This window comes from Prenolepis imparis, unplaced genomic scaffold (genome assembly GCF_030444845.1).
Source record: "Prenolepis imparis isolate NDT839.2.m4 unplaced genomic scaffold, iyPreImpa1.0 SCAF_8, whole genome shotgun sequence".
Lineage (NCBI taxonomy): Eukaryota > Metazoa > Arthropoda > Insecta > Hymenoptera > Formicidae > Prenolepis > Prenolepis imparis.
In genome coordinates, this window is record NW_028141166.1 from 5,048,709 (window position 1) to 5,065,602 (window position 16,894).

The 16,894-nt window shown below is 35.7% G+C and overlaps 1 protein-coding gene across 3 annotated transcripts in view; it reads right to left on the reverse strand.

Moving 5' to 3' along the window:
* Positions 1-16,354, reverse strand: part of Dll (homeotic protein distal-less) — a 108,986-nt gene extending 92,632 nt beyond the window's left edge. Inside the window, exons 1-4 of one of the 3 annotated variants that reach the window (XM_083044877.1) lie at positions 16,188-16,354; positions 13,583-13,842; positions 13,191-13,485; positions 12,998-13,048 (exon numbers count right to left, since the gene is read on the reverse strand). The gene's annotated coding sequence lies outside the window, so the exon portion shown is untranslated. The remainder of the gene's footprint in view (positions 1-12,997; positions 13,049-13,190; positions 13,486-13,582; positions 13,843-16,187) is intronic. The other 2 variants (XM_083044879.1, XM_083044878.1) reach the window with 2 other exon arrangements.
* Between the last annotated feature and the right edge of the window lie 540 nt (positions 16,355-16,894).

Sequence of the window (16,894 nt, forward strand, 5' to 3'; positions counted from 1 at the left end):
CTGTGCTAAATAAAATGCCATTCAATTAGACGACGAGAAGACCGCGTCGGCGGTCTATCCGCCAACGTTGTTTTCTCCTGGCTTCGCCAGGGTCTTTCCTAAAGCGGATGATTCGCCGCACGAAGGTGCACGCTTTAAAAATTGCGTCCGGTTTTTGGCTTTTGGTAAAAGGATTGATTCTGATCGATAGTGAAGTGCGCTTAAACGAGGTGTTTTGCATTTTACAGATATAGATAGAAAACAACTGATTTATTATTACATATGCTATAAATTTTTCTTTTAGCTAATTTTGTTTTAAAATTATTTATAACAAAATTAGTATGTTCCAAAGTGATTTAAGCCAATAATATTATATATAACAAATTAAAATTTATTTTGTCTCAAAAAATTGATAAAGGAGATTTTGAAAGAGTTGCAGTAAAATGTATAATCAGAGATATTATGTCAATAAATGAAATAAACGAAAGAAATACTGTATTTTGTTGCCTCGAATTCGCGATATCGCACACGGTGTCAAAAATTGTTTCCCACACATTATGAGAGAGAGAGAGAGAGAGAAGCGCTCGTAACTCGAGTAGTCTTATACGCAGGAGAAAAAGGGAATAATGCCAGCCCGGCTGGAAACGAATGGATAAATTGTGGCGCAAAGTGGCATTTTGATTTCTCGTTTCTCTGTCAAATCAAAAGGACGTAAAAAATATTCGTAGATTATAGTGCTAAGTGGCACTTTTATCACTCACGCTGTAATTGCGCTTGCATCTCTCGCGAGAACTTTCTCCCGCTCTCGCGTATATAGTTTTGTATAGATTCCGTGACTATCGATCGGGATTATTCGCATTCCTTTTTCTTTCCATCCTCTATATGTCTGTTAATGACGGCTTGAATACTTGTCACGGTTAATACAGAGTATTCCCCGAGCGCGAGAAATAATATAATACATTTAAAAAGATACAGGAGCTATATATTCCATTATTATTGCGCGAGAATTCGCCAATCAAAATTTTTGTTCTGCAATTGTTTAAATCTTTTTTCATTATTATTATTATTATTACCTCTTATTAAAATTTATCGCTAGATATACTTCTTGAAAATTATTCAAATTTACATGTGTCATTTTATATGTGAATTTATGTGTCGAGATTTCTTTCATATCTCATGAAAAAAATACCATCAATGATGATTCTATATACATACATTCTGCGAAAGCTTTTACTGCCTCGTCCATTACTGAGCGTTGTACAATCTTTTTATACGCGATCGAATCGCATTGCGCTTTTGCTCGTATGCATCATGCATTTTCCATCTAACAACGTCTAATATCCACGCGCGAAGCGTTATGACACGGAAAAAACAGGAGAAGGAAGAGAGAGACGAAGAGAAAGGCGCGAGAGCAGCAGGTCTCTTGGAGAGTTCCTCGATGCCCGAAGCAGTGACAAGCGCGGATCGTAATTTTCGTACTTTACTGCCCGGCAGTAAAAGCCGGAGCGAGTATAAGTGGGCGTTGCCCGCAAACATTGTGTTCTATACGGTATTACCGTTCCCTCTCTAACATCGTCCGAAAACATCCTCTATTTTTAGTGTGCGAAGAACCACGAAATCTATCTTACCGCGCCTCTTCCACTTCGCTGAAAGCACCCTTTAAGGGTTGTCGTGGAATCGATTTCATTAATCCGATATCGTCGGGCGTCGATGATTTACCGAATGTGCTTTTTTCAGAACATGTATATGCGTCTATATATACATTTACATACATATATAAACGCTTATGCGAACTTGAAATTACAGATCGGATATATGGGATCGCAGAAATGTAGGTATTCTTCGTTAGAGCTTCACTGATATTGAATTTAATGACATAGTAGTCGAAAAAAATGTGCACCCAAGAGAGAAGCGAATGAGAATAAGTATCGTAATTTTTCAGATAGAGTATATCATTAAGGAAAAATGTAGCGAGGTGCGAGGAGATATTGAGCTGGGAAACTGGATCTTAAAATTTTACTTTAAATATAGAACATTGATAAGAACAACATAAACTATCGATATGTTCTGACAAGCAAATGTAAACAACAAAGCGCGATACTAGCAATATGTGCAAATTTATTTTTATATTTGAATTAATTTTCGTTGACGGAAAAATTTTTAGTTGCAATTTAAAAAATTATTTCAATTTTTTTTATTAATTAATTTTACAATCTAAATAACAGTTATATTATTATTGAAATCAGTAAATATTTATATATATTAAATTATCGAAAATGATATCAAAATGAATTGTGTCTTAAATGTAAAATATTTTACATTGAATATATTATTATATATTTCTATTCTGAGAAAAGAGTACATCACGCAGCAACAGCTCGGAACGCAACGTTAGACAGGCGGGAGAGGCAGCAGATTCGTGAGTCTCACGGTGAGTCTCTCGTTCGATCACGAGAGTCAAAAGCCTTCGAGGAGAGTCGGCGACTTATGAGACGAACGAGGACGAGTCGTCGTTCGAACAAAGAGACTTTCACGAGTACCTCTGAGAAGGAAGAAAAAGACATGACCGAAGGGGAGGTGGACGCGAGCAAAGGGGAGAGAGCGAGGAACCACGATGAGAAAAACGAGAGGGCGAGGAGACGCGGCTCCTTCAGGACGGATGAATGGGGGGCTACTAGCGACGTGGAGCGAGGGATGCTGCGGAGGAGCCGAATTGCCCGCCATTGTGATGAAATTGATTATCGTGCATATCGGGAGAGGATTTGCGAAATAAGATACCGAATAATGATGACAGAATTATGAGCGCTTATGGAAATATATGTATATACATTTGAAAAAATGCTGGCATCATTGATGAAGAAAATAATGCATCACAATTTAATGCACTATTCATATAATCTAATTAATAATTATTAATTATAATTAACTAAAATTTTTCTAATGATTTGCGAGATGAGAGAGATTTAGAGTATTACTTTAATATATCATAAAAAAGCGTAAATAATTTTCTATGATCAGTTTTCAAAATATAGTAAATTATTACTATATTGTAGATTTTTCTCTCTTTACAGGCTAAAAATTATTTAACTTTTCTTAATATAAGAGGTTGAATTAATACGCGATGTGACGAATACAAATGTTACATTGAAAATGTAACTAAATAACTTTCTTCTTCACAATGAATGAATGAATTGTAGTAAAATCCAGTTGAGCAGTTTAAAGCTGCTTCATTGATGGAAGAAACACGTTATGTTAGAATCTAATAATATCCCGACAATAGCCAATACTTAAATTTCCCCGAACGTACGAGATATCTAATAATTTTTGACGATGGCACGATGCGTTCTCGAATTGATCAAGAAAATAAGCATCGAACCTATCGAAGTGTCGCCCGACCAGGCCCCTATTACCCGTACGATCGCCCTCCCTGCAATTAAGTGTGACCGTTTGTCTACGCGTGTTCTCCCGCTATATTCCCATATATCCCCTCGTCTCTTTCCCCGATGCAGACAAGGAGGAAAAACTGACTTTGAAGGTGGTTGCCCTCGCTTGAATGAACGCCCGAAACAAAAGAATGCCGCGATGCACACGAGGCAAAGGAAGAGATGGACTGCGAGGGGTGTGGCGAGTTCTCTACCGGGAGCTCCTTCAATGAGAGACTGCGAGCGCCGGCGGATATTCGGTCTTTTCGGTTTTGATTGAAACTCTCGACATATTTTTACGTGGGAAGCTCCACTTGTTCCTTAACGACCACGTGTGTCACAATGATCGTAATTTCGTGAATACTTGTATACAATATGTATTTCCATTATTGCAAACATATTGTAATTGTTTCGGCAAATGCTAAGGCGAGCTTTAGATATTTAATGACCAAGTGGATGTACATATTAGATTTTTATCATGAGAAAAATATTTAGTATTTATCACATGTTGTAATATTAAATGCGCGTAATTATGTAGTAAGAGTGTGTTAAAGTGACGGCAAATTGATGAGATAAAACGTTGTACACATATGTTAACGGAAATTAAAAACATATCGTAAAGATCAAAAGTATATTATCAGAAAGCATTAAAAATTATTATCGTTGCGCGATAATTGCCGTACTTAATTCCCGGGACAATTTGAGACGGCAAACGACTAACTTTTTTCTGTTCACGAAGGTGCGAAATGGAGAGCGACTTTTTTTTATCACACGTTATAGATTTTTCACGCCACGGCAATCATGAGCGAAAAGAGAATTCTTCTCCAACGGGACTTTGAGGTATAATCGTTTGAGGGCAGTGAGCCGCGCAAAAGGGGTGAAACTATGAAATGGAGAAGACAGCAATTTGCACGCGTGAAAAATATAACAGAAGGGTTATCAGAAGTACTAGAAGAGCAAAAAAAAAAACGCAACAGTCGCGTGCAATCCGCGGTACACGATCGCGACATTCTTAGGCGCGTCTTCCTCGTATTTGCGATAAAAAAAGTTTCTTATTTTAAGAGCGCGGGTCTCTTTTCTTTCTCGAAAAAAAAAAATTGTTTAAAATTCTAGAAAAAAGATATATATTTTTAGATTTTACAAAAAAAATCTTGTTGAAAAAACATCAAATAATTTTATTTGTAACGTTAAACGTATACTGTTGTAATATGTACATAAAAATTATTCCATTATTAGAGTTATTAGATATATTATAATATTTTAAATAATTTGTTATATTTACAATTCACAATATCACATATCAATTAATAATCGAATGCGCGGCTAAAATAGGAGAAAAAAGAATTCATATCCGAATGTGGGAAAAGAAATTTAAAATGTAAATTTCTTTTAGCTTTGCATATCAGTTATTTCATGTTATTTTCTATTTAATGTGTTAAAACCGAATGTCGCACTTTTTTCTCGCACCGACTGGATTCAATGGAAAGCAATTTATAATCGTAGAAAAGTCGAAAGATATTTGTTGACTCACCATTACAAAAATAGCTAATATCACTACCAGAGAAGCAGGGGAGAGTAAGTGCGTTTCCCATTCTCTTTCTTATACCTAATCGAATCTCACGAGTACCCGCAATTTCCGCGACTTTCCACAAAGCCTCGCTCGCACGCACGACATTGCGAATGTATGCGACGAACACCTGGAGTTCTCAAACGATCGTGATGGACTGTTGATAAAAGGAACTTAGTATTCGCACGAAGAGCACATGGGTGGAATTGAGCGAGAAACTCTGTACGAGAGGAGTTTCTCGGGGGTTTCTTGCAAAAGGGGTGGTTCGCGATCACCGTCGAGGTGTATGGATGATGAGAGAGAAAGGAGACAAGAAGGCGGGCGAAATCATCGAACATACAGAGTAAAGAAATCGAAAAAAAAAATAGAATGCTAGAAAATGTAGAAGACGATGTATAATAATATTACAACTTTTTTTTTATATTCGTATAAGTTTCATAAGCTTGTAATGAAGCTATTTGTCACTCTGCTCTCTATTAGTTGCTTTTGTTAGTTATATTAACCCTTCATCAGCAAATTGGGTCTTTTAAGTTCTCACCCCAGATTATTTTTATGTTTTGGATATTCAAAAAATCCCCAAAAATTCTGGATTATTTGTTAATATCTCTATTACAATTATCCAATAAATTTTAAAGCCAAATATTAAACCCAATTGTTAAAAAAATGAAAATTTGTCTTTAAAAACCCAGATTGCTAACGGAGGGTTAAAAATATTTTTTTCTTGAAAAAAATAATAAAATCGAAAAATTAACTTCTCGCAATTGATCTATTTTTCTCGTTCTAAAACTGGAGGCATTTTTTTCTAATTTCGTCTTATCGATGTTCAAGATATGCAACAACAATGCGACAACAATAGAAGGAAAAGAAAGAGACCATCCGAATATGCATACGAAAGAGTTGGATGGAAAGAGAGAAAGAAGACACTAGGTGATGCGAGAAAGAGAGAGAGAGTGCGAAGGAGAACGCAGGGGCGAGTAGCGAGAGAGAACGTCAGCTGGTTGCGTTCTCGCGTGACGACGCTCCGCGCCGCGCGGTTCCCCCGTGGCGGCGACGGGGAAGACCCGCCTCATATCTCTGTCCCTCATTACTATTCTATGTGTCGTAGTAGACGACGAGGGCCGTCGTCGCGCATCAGGCCCAGTGTAGTGTATAGGCAACAAGAAAACCGGACAGTATGCGTGCCTAAGCCGCGCCGTGCGTGCACGCGGGCGCACGCGCACGTCCGAGTCTCTCTCGGCGAGCCCTTCTTTTTCTTTTTTTTTTTTTTTTATTTTTTCGCTGCCTCTTGCTAGCTCTCTTTAGCTCTCTCTCTCTGTCTCTCTTCTTTTCGCATCTCTCTCGTTTCCTCCCTTTGTTTTTATTCGCGCCCCCTTGCTCCACCAGAATGCCAGGGTGCGTGTCTGCGAGGAGCAACTCTAAAGCCACGCTAGCCCGCAGCGTTCGATGTCAACTCGTTGCCACGCATCTGCCTAGCCGGCTGTCACGCCATCGGCGAGCCATGAGAGAGTGAGAATCAGATCGATCTTACGCGAGCGAGCGATACGCGATGAGGGCGGACGAGTCATCGTGATCGTCGTCGAACTTTAATGGAGGCTGCTTTGAATTCTCCTCTCGATTAACCGGTATGAGAACAATAGAAAGAATCGCGTAGCGATTATTTTTTTATTTACATTTTCCTAACGCGCAACCAGAATCACGATATCACGTATATTGCAAATATTGAACAATTCAGCATAAAAGGTTCTCGCAAGAATGTCTAATTTTTTTTCTCCACAAGAGAGAGAGAGCCATCAACTTGTTGCAATGCATTCGTTTTGCCGATGGCACATTTTTGAATATTAGAGAGGAAGCATATCGTCTTACTAAAAAAAAATGTATATATAGAACATAGGTTCATTATATGTACAACGAAATTGTCAATAATATTTATAAAATAATATTTAATATATATGATGCCTAATGAATATATACTTATATATATATATATAATAATCATTAGTTATCTTTATAATAAAGAAAAATATATATATATAATAATCATTAGTTATCTTTATAATAAAGAAAAATATATATATATAATAATCATTAGTTATCTTTATAATTAAGAAAAAAAGCTACGTATAAAATTATAAAGACATTGAAAAAACAGTTAAAAGCAAATTAAGTATTTTCTTTGTAAAAAAAAAATCTACATTACTCTATTACATAATTTCAACATCTCTTTTACTGTGTAATTATTGATAATGATATATAATGTCTTGTTATATACAAGCATATATTAATAGCAGGCAGAGCATTATTTTTCCATCGGTTAACATGTTTGTTTGCCAGTAAAATTACGTGGATCTCTCGCTTAGTTCGGCATAGTGTATCAATTCTTTTTTTTTTAATTTGAATTAGACGCGGTCCTTTCCGAAGAAAGGAAGAACGTGAGGATTCGTCGCGGTGGATTGTAGGGTTAAAAAGAGACCCGATAGAGGGTTAATACCGTCGTCTCTAACCAGAATTGACACGGCACTCATCCCCCTCGCAACGTAATTGGCCCCTTTGCTTTCTAGTCTGATGCCAGAAGGGATTTCTAGAAGTCAGTGGGCGAATCCTGTTTCGGCGGCGTTTAAATTCGACAGAGGACCCTGGGGGCCGGTGTTTATTGCTGATCTAATAAAAGTCCCTCGCCTCTCGATCGCCGCAAACGTGACTGTATGTCGTTATATGGCGCCCCATAGTTGCCACAATAAATTTGTACAATCCACGTCAACGTCAGTTATATTATCACCGCCGTATTGTTTTAGGAAGCCGTAGTAAATAAGGATATTTATTTCTACTTAACATACCTGCTGAAATTTATAATTTATTTTACATGTTTCTATTATACGAGCTATATATTTTTATTGGCCGTAATAAATTAATAAATAATTTTTAATCTTTTTCTCACAGACACGATATATCAGATAAATCTTTTCTTAAATTCTTGAATTAAACACGATATTTATAATATTTTTGAAAAGTAGACATTTTAAATTATATTATACTACGTAAATGCTTGTTTGTGTCTTAGCTATTATTTAAAGTATAAATGTACCGCAATGAGATAAATCTACGAATTAATGGATCGTATCTTTTATTGTATTATTTTTATATATGCCTTTAATCAATACGTGAAGATGGTTGAGATTTGCTGCAGACGCGAGCCAAAGGAGATAGACCAAGAGAACAAAGAAGAATCAGTCGGAAGAGACAGAAACAGAGTCGATGAGAGGGTAGCCAAAATAATTAGCGGGAGGCATCGGGAAGGTCGGGCGGAAGGTCGCGGCCAGGAAGCGGCGTGGGGAGTCCTGTGATCTTAGGGAAGTCACGGGTCAGCTATGTATGCTTTGCTTGGTTTTTGCTGGCGAATATTACTGCGCGCAATTAGCCGCGGTTCATTAGTTACTGTCCAATCAATCAAGACGTCCGACGCGCGGAAGAGATTTCCTTGTAAATTTACCAGTTTTGTGAAAAGCGCGCATCTTCTCGAACGCGATATTTTCTAACATCATCATTTTCTGCACATCATCAACTATGTGAAATGAAATTTTGCAAAAAGAGAAGAGATTATTTATCTGACACACAATTTATGTCATTTTCACGTTTTTAATCTACTTTAACCCTCTTGTATTAAATTTTTTATTTTTCTATTAAACATTTACAAAGCAGTAAAATCTATTTTTGTAAAAAATTTTTGTAAAAAATTGACAAGGGGATTAATTTCTTATATAGAAATGGAAATGTAATTTTTTGACCCTTTGATAGGAAAAGAGATAAACCTTTCACGTGCTATAATTTTTTTAATGTATAGAATTAGATCCTGATTAATTATAAGACATCTCTCGATTCATCTAATTTCCGAGAAGGATTCGATTCGGGTCAAAGACCATCGTGAAGGCCCTCAAAATATTACCGCTAACTTTTCTTCATAAACACACAGAAAGAAGTGCGATATTTTCGCATCGGATTAATGATTCTTGTGATATAGAATTAATTGTAATAATCATATTGCGTAATATTTACGTAATAATTCAAAATATCTCCTTTTACGTGCGTTTTTTTTAGATTAGCGATATAAAAATCATGACGCGAGTAGATCATACTCGAATCCGACGTTATAATCCAAGCATCCATCTTCCTCAGCTCTCTGGTTGACCCTTTCCACGGGAGTTTAAACGAAACTCAGGCAATCTGCCGGGTGCTCAGGTCCCGCAGGTTCATTAGTCAGGAGGCTAAACGCCGTTACCCCACTCTGCTAAGTAAGCTGTAAGGCTTGTCCTAGGGACGAGAGCCGGGAAGTCGGGCTTGTAAAGTCCTTCGTAACGATGTGTTCGATCGATTGTTACCGCGTGATCTTGCACAATTCGCTATTTTGCCGCGGCGAACCTCGATTCTCACTTTTGACGATACTGATAAATTGGCCACTTAAAAATCCATTAATTATAACAAGATTTCGTGCGAAGTGATAGATTGTTCATTCACGACATCATCTTAAATTCCTATCATCGTATAAATACTTGTTGCTATAGATACTTAATAATTTTTTTATATAGAATGAAAATTCTAGCTCTAAGTTTACGGCTGTTATATTATTTAGGTATCGATCTGTTAATAAAGTCAATATACAAGTGCAGATTACACTATTAATTGTTTGCAACTTTCGAGAGAAATTTCTTTCCTGACAGTCGTATTATAGATCAGCCCGTGCAAAAGTTACGTGAAACCGTGCATCGAATTCTTATGAATCACAAACGATTTGCGGCTTCTCGAACCGCGGAGGAAAATTTTTTGTTTCACGGCAGTATAGAAAGGAGAGATGATTTAGACGGTGTTGGAGAGTGGCGCCAGGGCAAGGAAGGATTGAGGGCGCTCTTCGACTTCTTCTGGGCTTGATTGCGTAGCCGTAGGAGCGAAGCTCTCCAGGAGAGGCGAGGAGGACGAAGGTGGGTGAAGAGGGGAAGGCAGGAGGAAGGATACAAGGTGAGATAGAAGAAGAAGAGGAACTTGCAGGACGCAGAGGCCGTGGCGCCGCGCGCGGCAGCCTCAAAGGGATCCTCCGCACGCCCATCTGTCTCCGCTCCGCCCCTATTCCCGTGCACCATATACATCATGTACGACCGCGACGTACCCAACACGACCACCGGGATCCGACATCGTGTCAGGCCACGTCACACATCACCGCTACGCGCGGCCGGTGTCCCCTCGAGGGGTTGCTTTACCTCCGCACCCTCTGCACGCGCGCGCGCCCCGCTATATCTTTGTACTCTCTACTGGTCATGCCCTTCCGCACATTGTAACACGGGCCAAGTTATGACGGTAGCGGCCAGACGTGTTATCATCACACCCCCATACCCCGGTGAAGTTTACCCCGTAACGTTCGGTTCACCGATCCTATTGCACTTTCCAAGTCGGATCATTCGTGTAGGTATATCAGCGTTTCGTTAAACCACCAAGTCTGAGATTTCAACTAAAGATGCGTTCTCCATAACTCTCAGACAGCTTGATATCTTGCCCCGGTGATCGCGGATATATCGCGTGTTATGTAAAATGAGATTTCGCAGCATTACATGCGCACTGATCTTGTTTGCGTGCAAATGAAACATTATTATATTCGTTCTTTAGCGTTTCGCATTTTTCACCCGTCCACGATATGTCCGCGCGTATTGATAATATGTAATATTTAAAAATATATGCAAAATTATTTCTCAAATTATCATACTTTATATAGATAAAATTAATGGGTCACGTACGAGCTCGATATATAGATGGAACTATGCGGCGCTGATGCTTATAATGTGAATATAATTACTCAATTTATCTTATACCTTGTTTTAAATGTCTGGCCTATGTACTTCTAATTATACCAGGTACTTAATTACCACGCGGTAATCAATGTATCCATTTAATTGCAAGAATACGCGCAATTCGCGTGTATCATATATAATCAGACGGCGTGCTGACTTCTCACGACATGATTGATTATAGCTTATATAACCGCGAAATCACGCAAAAGAATCCAATTCTTTTGCATTTCTATGTGATTTATATGTGATTTCACATAGAGTCGCTTGATTGAAAAATTGCACGTGCAAATTTCATCGTTTAGAATCAATAATTTCATCTCGAGACAATTTGATAAAATATTAACCGATATTTTATTATAGTTTTTAATTATTTAATGCAAAAACACCTTTACCTTTAATTATATTCTAACACAAATTCTGCATCAAATAAAAATGCAGGTTCAAGAGTTCACAGCTCAATCACTTTCATCTGGAATATTTTTTAACGCTGGCGTGTTATTTGCAATAAAAATCTCTGTCTCTAAATTAATGAGCCTAAATGGATCGAACAAGAATTCCATCGATAGAAGGGAGAGGAGGTTGGACACGAACGAGACACGAGAGAAGAATACGACGCCCTTGGCGAATCGTTTTACCGAGAAGAGCAAAAGAGAAAGAGAGCTCGGATATAAAACCAAGAATTTCCCGCGAGGCTCGCGTGTCTCGGATTTCAGGATAGGGCCTCCGTGCATCCTCGAGCATCCTCGATCTCCTCGAAAGAGGGCCCCTTCGAGGGGTTGAGCTAGGATACGTCCAGGATCACGCGAAATCCCTCCGGCAGTAAACTGGCTAGCACGGAAATATCAGCCCGCGGATCTACTTTTGCGCATCCGAGTTATAAACTGATTTAGAAAACAAACCAGAGAGAAACTCGTTGCTAGTATCGTAACTAGCAGAAATGCATGTTATTTTAAAATAAAAATGTTAAAACAATAATTTCTTTCGTTTTTTTTGTTTTCATTATCAATGTAGTTTAAATATAAATAATCATTCACATCAATAAATAGACAAGTTACGAAAAATTAGAATAAAACCGCAACGTAAGCGATTGTAATTATTTATAAAGCAGATATGTATAATTATACGGATTATTTTTTTAATGAGTTAGATAAATCAGTTAGAATTTGTTATGTAAAATATTTTCTGCGATGTATATTGCGCCCTTCCTCTCTTTCTCTTTATCTTGTATTAGTTTATATAATATTTAATTTCCGAAAGATAAAAAAATACAGAGCTTTTATCCTATTAAAGATTCTATTCTATTAAAGTGACGTTTGGAAAAATTAAATATTTTATATGAAAGAGAGAGAGAGAAAGAGAGATATATATATTAATTAATAATTATTATAAAAATTTATATATTTTCCTTTTCTAAAAAAGGCATGTTAAATTGATTCTCGCATTGTTGCCTCTTTTCCGCGATGCTGATTAACTGTCTCGATTCGCGTTGTGCGTTATATTCGTAGCATCGAGAAGCTATTATCGCGAGGATTACCAATTTGACAGTTTGTTAAAAATAAAATAAAATAATATGTTTTAAATAATATGTTATAATACTTTAAACTCGATTAATATTTTTGACAGTCATCAGCTGATTTCTGTCAAAAAATATTAATCGCGGTTAAAGTATTATAACATATTATTTACAACTTATTACTATTTTAATATTTTTAACATATTATTGTTTTAAAATTTAATTAACAGATTAACGCTTTATTAGTATTTCTTACAGAAATTAGCTGATTAAAGCGTTAATTTTTGGTAATTAAATTTTAAAATAATAATATATTACAAAACTTTAAAACAGTAATATATTGTAAATAATATATTATACTTTACCCGCGATTAATATTTTTTGACAGAAATCAGCTGATAACTATCAAAAATATTAATTGAGTTTACAGTATTATAACATATTATTTAAAACCGTTTAAAATATATTATTTTATTTAATTTTATTTTGAACGAACTGTCAAACTACTAATCCTCGCGATGACAGCCTCTCGATGCTACGAATATAATGCACAATGCGAATCAAGACAGTCAATAAGCATCGCGGAAAAGATGCAACAATACCTGCGAGAATCAACTTGACATATCTTTTTTAGAAAGGGAATGTTAAAATACTTTCAATTCGATTGAAATAATTTCTCACTCACCGACACGTGCAATTGTCGAGCGAAGTTGGAGTACACAGCACACACATTGATCTGAAAACACAAAATATTCAAATTATATATATGTGTATATGTATATGTGTGTGTATACGTGTACAGGGTGTTTTGAAAGTCTGGAAACGATCGAATGTCTCAATACAATTTAGAAAAAAATGTTTTTAAGTATTTTGCGTACCTCGCAGTTGCCCCGATGTCGCCCGATGCCTCCCTGGGCCTCCTCCTCCTCTCTTGGTCCATGGTAGCACTCGCGAAAACACGAATAATTACGATCGCCCGACACTTTACACGGCACTCCCGACGCGTGAATCGCACGCGTATTTCGCGTACATTGCGCAATGAGGAAAAACGATACGAAAACTGTAATCGCACGAATCAACGTCCGTTCGACACTCGAGAATCTCGCGGTCGCTCCAGTATCGCCGACGCCTCCCAGGGTCTCCTTCTCCTCTTCTCCTATTACAAAATCTTACCTGTAATAACAAATAAAATACATATATATAGAGATACTTAAACAAATATAACATTATGTATTTCTTAAAAGAAAAATTATATATTCATTTTGCATACCTTATAGTTGCTCCGCTGTCGCCGGATGCCTCCCCGGGCCTCCTCCTCCTCTCTTGGTCCATGGTAGCACTCGCGACACTCCCGAAAACACGAATAATTACGATCGCCCGACACTTTACACGGCACTCCCGACGCGACGCGTGAATCGTACGCGTATTTCGCGTACATTGCGCAATGTGAAATAACGATGCGAAAACTATAATCGCACGAATCGACACTCGCGAATCTCACAGTCAAGCTCGCACGCAGCTTATCACAACCTGTAACACAAATAAAATAAAATAAAATATTACTATTTAAATTTTTATAACATATTATTATTTTAAAATTTAATTAGCAAATTAACGCTTTATTAATATTTTTTGACAGAAATCAGCTGATTAAAGCGTTAATTTGCTAATTAATTTCTAAAATGTTATAAAAATTAAAATAATAATATATTTTAAATAATATGTAATAATATTTTTATGTAATAATAAAGTTATCAGCTGATTTCTGTCAAAAAATATTAATCAATAAGGTATTATAACATATTATTTATAACATATTACTATTTTAATTTTTTACCATATTATTTTAAAATTTAATTAGCAAATTAACGCTTTATTAATATTTTTTTTACAGAAATCAACTTATTAAAGCGGTAATTTGCTAATTAAATTATAAAATAATAATATGTTATAAAATGTTAAATAGTATAATATGTTGTAAATAATATGTTATAATTCCTTATCTGCGATTAATATTTTTTGACAGAAATCAACTGATAATTGTCAAAAATATTAATCGAGTTTAAGAAATTATAACATATAGTTTAAAACATATTATTATTTTAATTTTTATAACATATTCTTATTTTAAAAAATAATTAGCAAATTAACGCTTTAATCAGTTGATTTCTGTCAAAAAATATTAATAAAGCGTTAATTTGCTAATTAAATTGTAAAATAATAATATGTTATAAAATGTAAAATAGTAATATGTTGTAAATAATATGTTATAATGCCTTATCTGCGATTAATATTTTTGACAGAAATCAGCTGATAACTGTCAAAAATATTAATCAAGTTTAAAGAATTATGACATATTATTTAAAACATATATTATTATTTTAATTTTTATAACATATTATTTTAAAAAATATTCTAATTAACAAATTAACACCTTATTAATATTTTTTCACAGAAATCAGCTGATTAAAAAGTTAATTTACTAATTAATTTTTAACATATTATTATTTTAAAAAATGCTAGCAAGTAACTACGTATTTTGATACACATTTGTCAATTAATTCAATCAGCTAATTAATTAATAATTATATATATATATATATATATATTTTATATAATTATATATATATATATTAATTAAACAATGCAATAATCAATTTGAAATTGATCTGTTTTGTATAATACTCGACTAATAATAAATAAATAGACTTGAAAAAATAACATCGGTAATTTTATTTTGCTACTACGCGATATTATATATGAATTGAGTTACTGATGCTAATTATGATACACACACAATTCGCCCGAAAATACACAATCGAAATTTAGTATCGTACGCGCGATATATTTCGTATTATATTATGCCTTTTCGTTTTTCAAAATTCACTCGATCAAACGATTTTATTTATATTATTTCGCGTTCTCTGCAACGCGAGATATCATCATGAGTTTTTCATCGATTTATAATTTTTATTTGACTTATTAAAGATTTAAAGCATGATTCAAGTCTTATGGAAAACCATAATACATGGATGAGTTTATTAATATAATTATAATTAATTTAAAGTATAAAAAGAGAAATAAAATATTTCATATAAATTTATATTGTGTAATGTGTCTAAATATTTTGTGAGAGCAACTACCACTAAATAACTGCCAGATGATATTCATCATTTGCGACGTATAATGCTGCTATCATTTTTAGGAAAATTATGTATAAAATTGTAACGCACTCTCTCCTCTCTCTCTGCCTCACTTAGGCTGCGTTCGGAAGCGTCACCCGAGTGCATTCCCTCTCTTTCTATATCACTGAGAGAGAAATGATATAGAAAGAGAGGGAATGCACTCGGGCAGCCTTAGTCTCTCTCTAATGTTTATGTATGTGCGGCTACCTTGTCATTCGCGGCATCCAAATTTGATTACATACTATCTCTCTAAATGCTATTATTCTTTCAACATTTCCAATCTGCGCAATATTAATTAACTTTTGCGACCGACGTATGATTCGTAAGCGTAGCGAGACAACGATTATTTATTCAAACAGATACATACATATTTCATTTAATTTATGTTATACATTTACAACAAATATGAATCCAAGCTATAGATTATTCATTGCGATCGATTTTTACGAGCGATAATTCTTTCTTGTATCTGAATGATGTTCGAATATATCTTATCATACTTTGATTGCTCGCCAATTTGTGTGGTTATGTAAAGTGTGTTGTGCATGTTTGATATAATATCAATCTGGATTGAGAGAGTGCGAAGTGATGCACAAAATCGTCAGACCGAATAAGTTGAGAAACGGAAAAACTTGATATATATCAATTGTTAAATAATAATATATATATATATAATATTCTTGTACTTACGTGCTCGTCTCTCAAGTACATCGCGCGTGCAGTCCTGACTCTAACCCAACTTAACTGAATGTATTTCGGACGGCGGACGAATATCGCACGATATATAGCAAGCAGATGAGTGAAATTATCGATATCATTCTCGACTGTTGATTATTAATCGAGTGCGAAGCAGATCAATTCCGAATCGCGCGTTGCGATTGTGCGTTTAATTAATACGTGTAATTAATACTTAACTAATAGAGCTCCGATAATTTCTCCGGTACGAAGCGCGGGCTCGCGGGGTGAAGAGGGATAGTTACTAACCATTTCCACTCGCGTCTCTAGCGTCACACCTGAAGTTGGCCGCGCGTCCCACGCGATTGTCGCATTGTGCATTATTAATATGCGCGTGATCGTAATTATCCGTGTTTCTCGCGAGTGAATAGTGAGTATCATGAAGGAGCAGCAGGTAGAAAGGATAAAGGGAAGATCCGAAGGAGCAGCAGATAGAAAGGATAAAGGGAAGATGCGAAGGAGCAGCGGATATAAAGGATAAAGGGAATAAGGAGCAGCAGCTAGAAAGAATAAGAAAGTCATCCGAAAAGAAGCGTCCAAGGATGGCAGAGCAACTCGGTGAGTAATTTATCATCTCTTTAGTACTCTGCGTTGATACCACTGCTTCTTTATCTCTGCAATAATTAACTATTTTACAGTACTCTGCGTTGATACCACTGCTT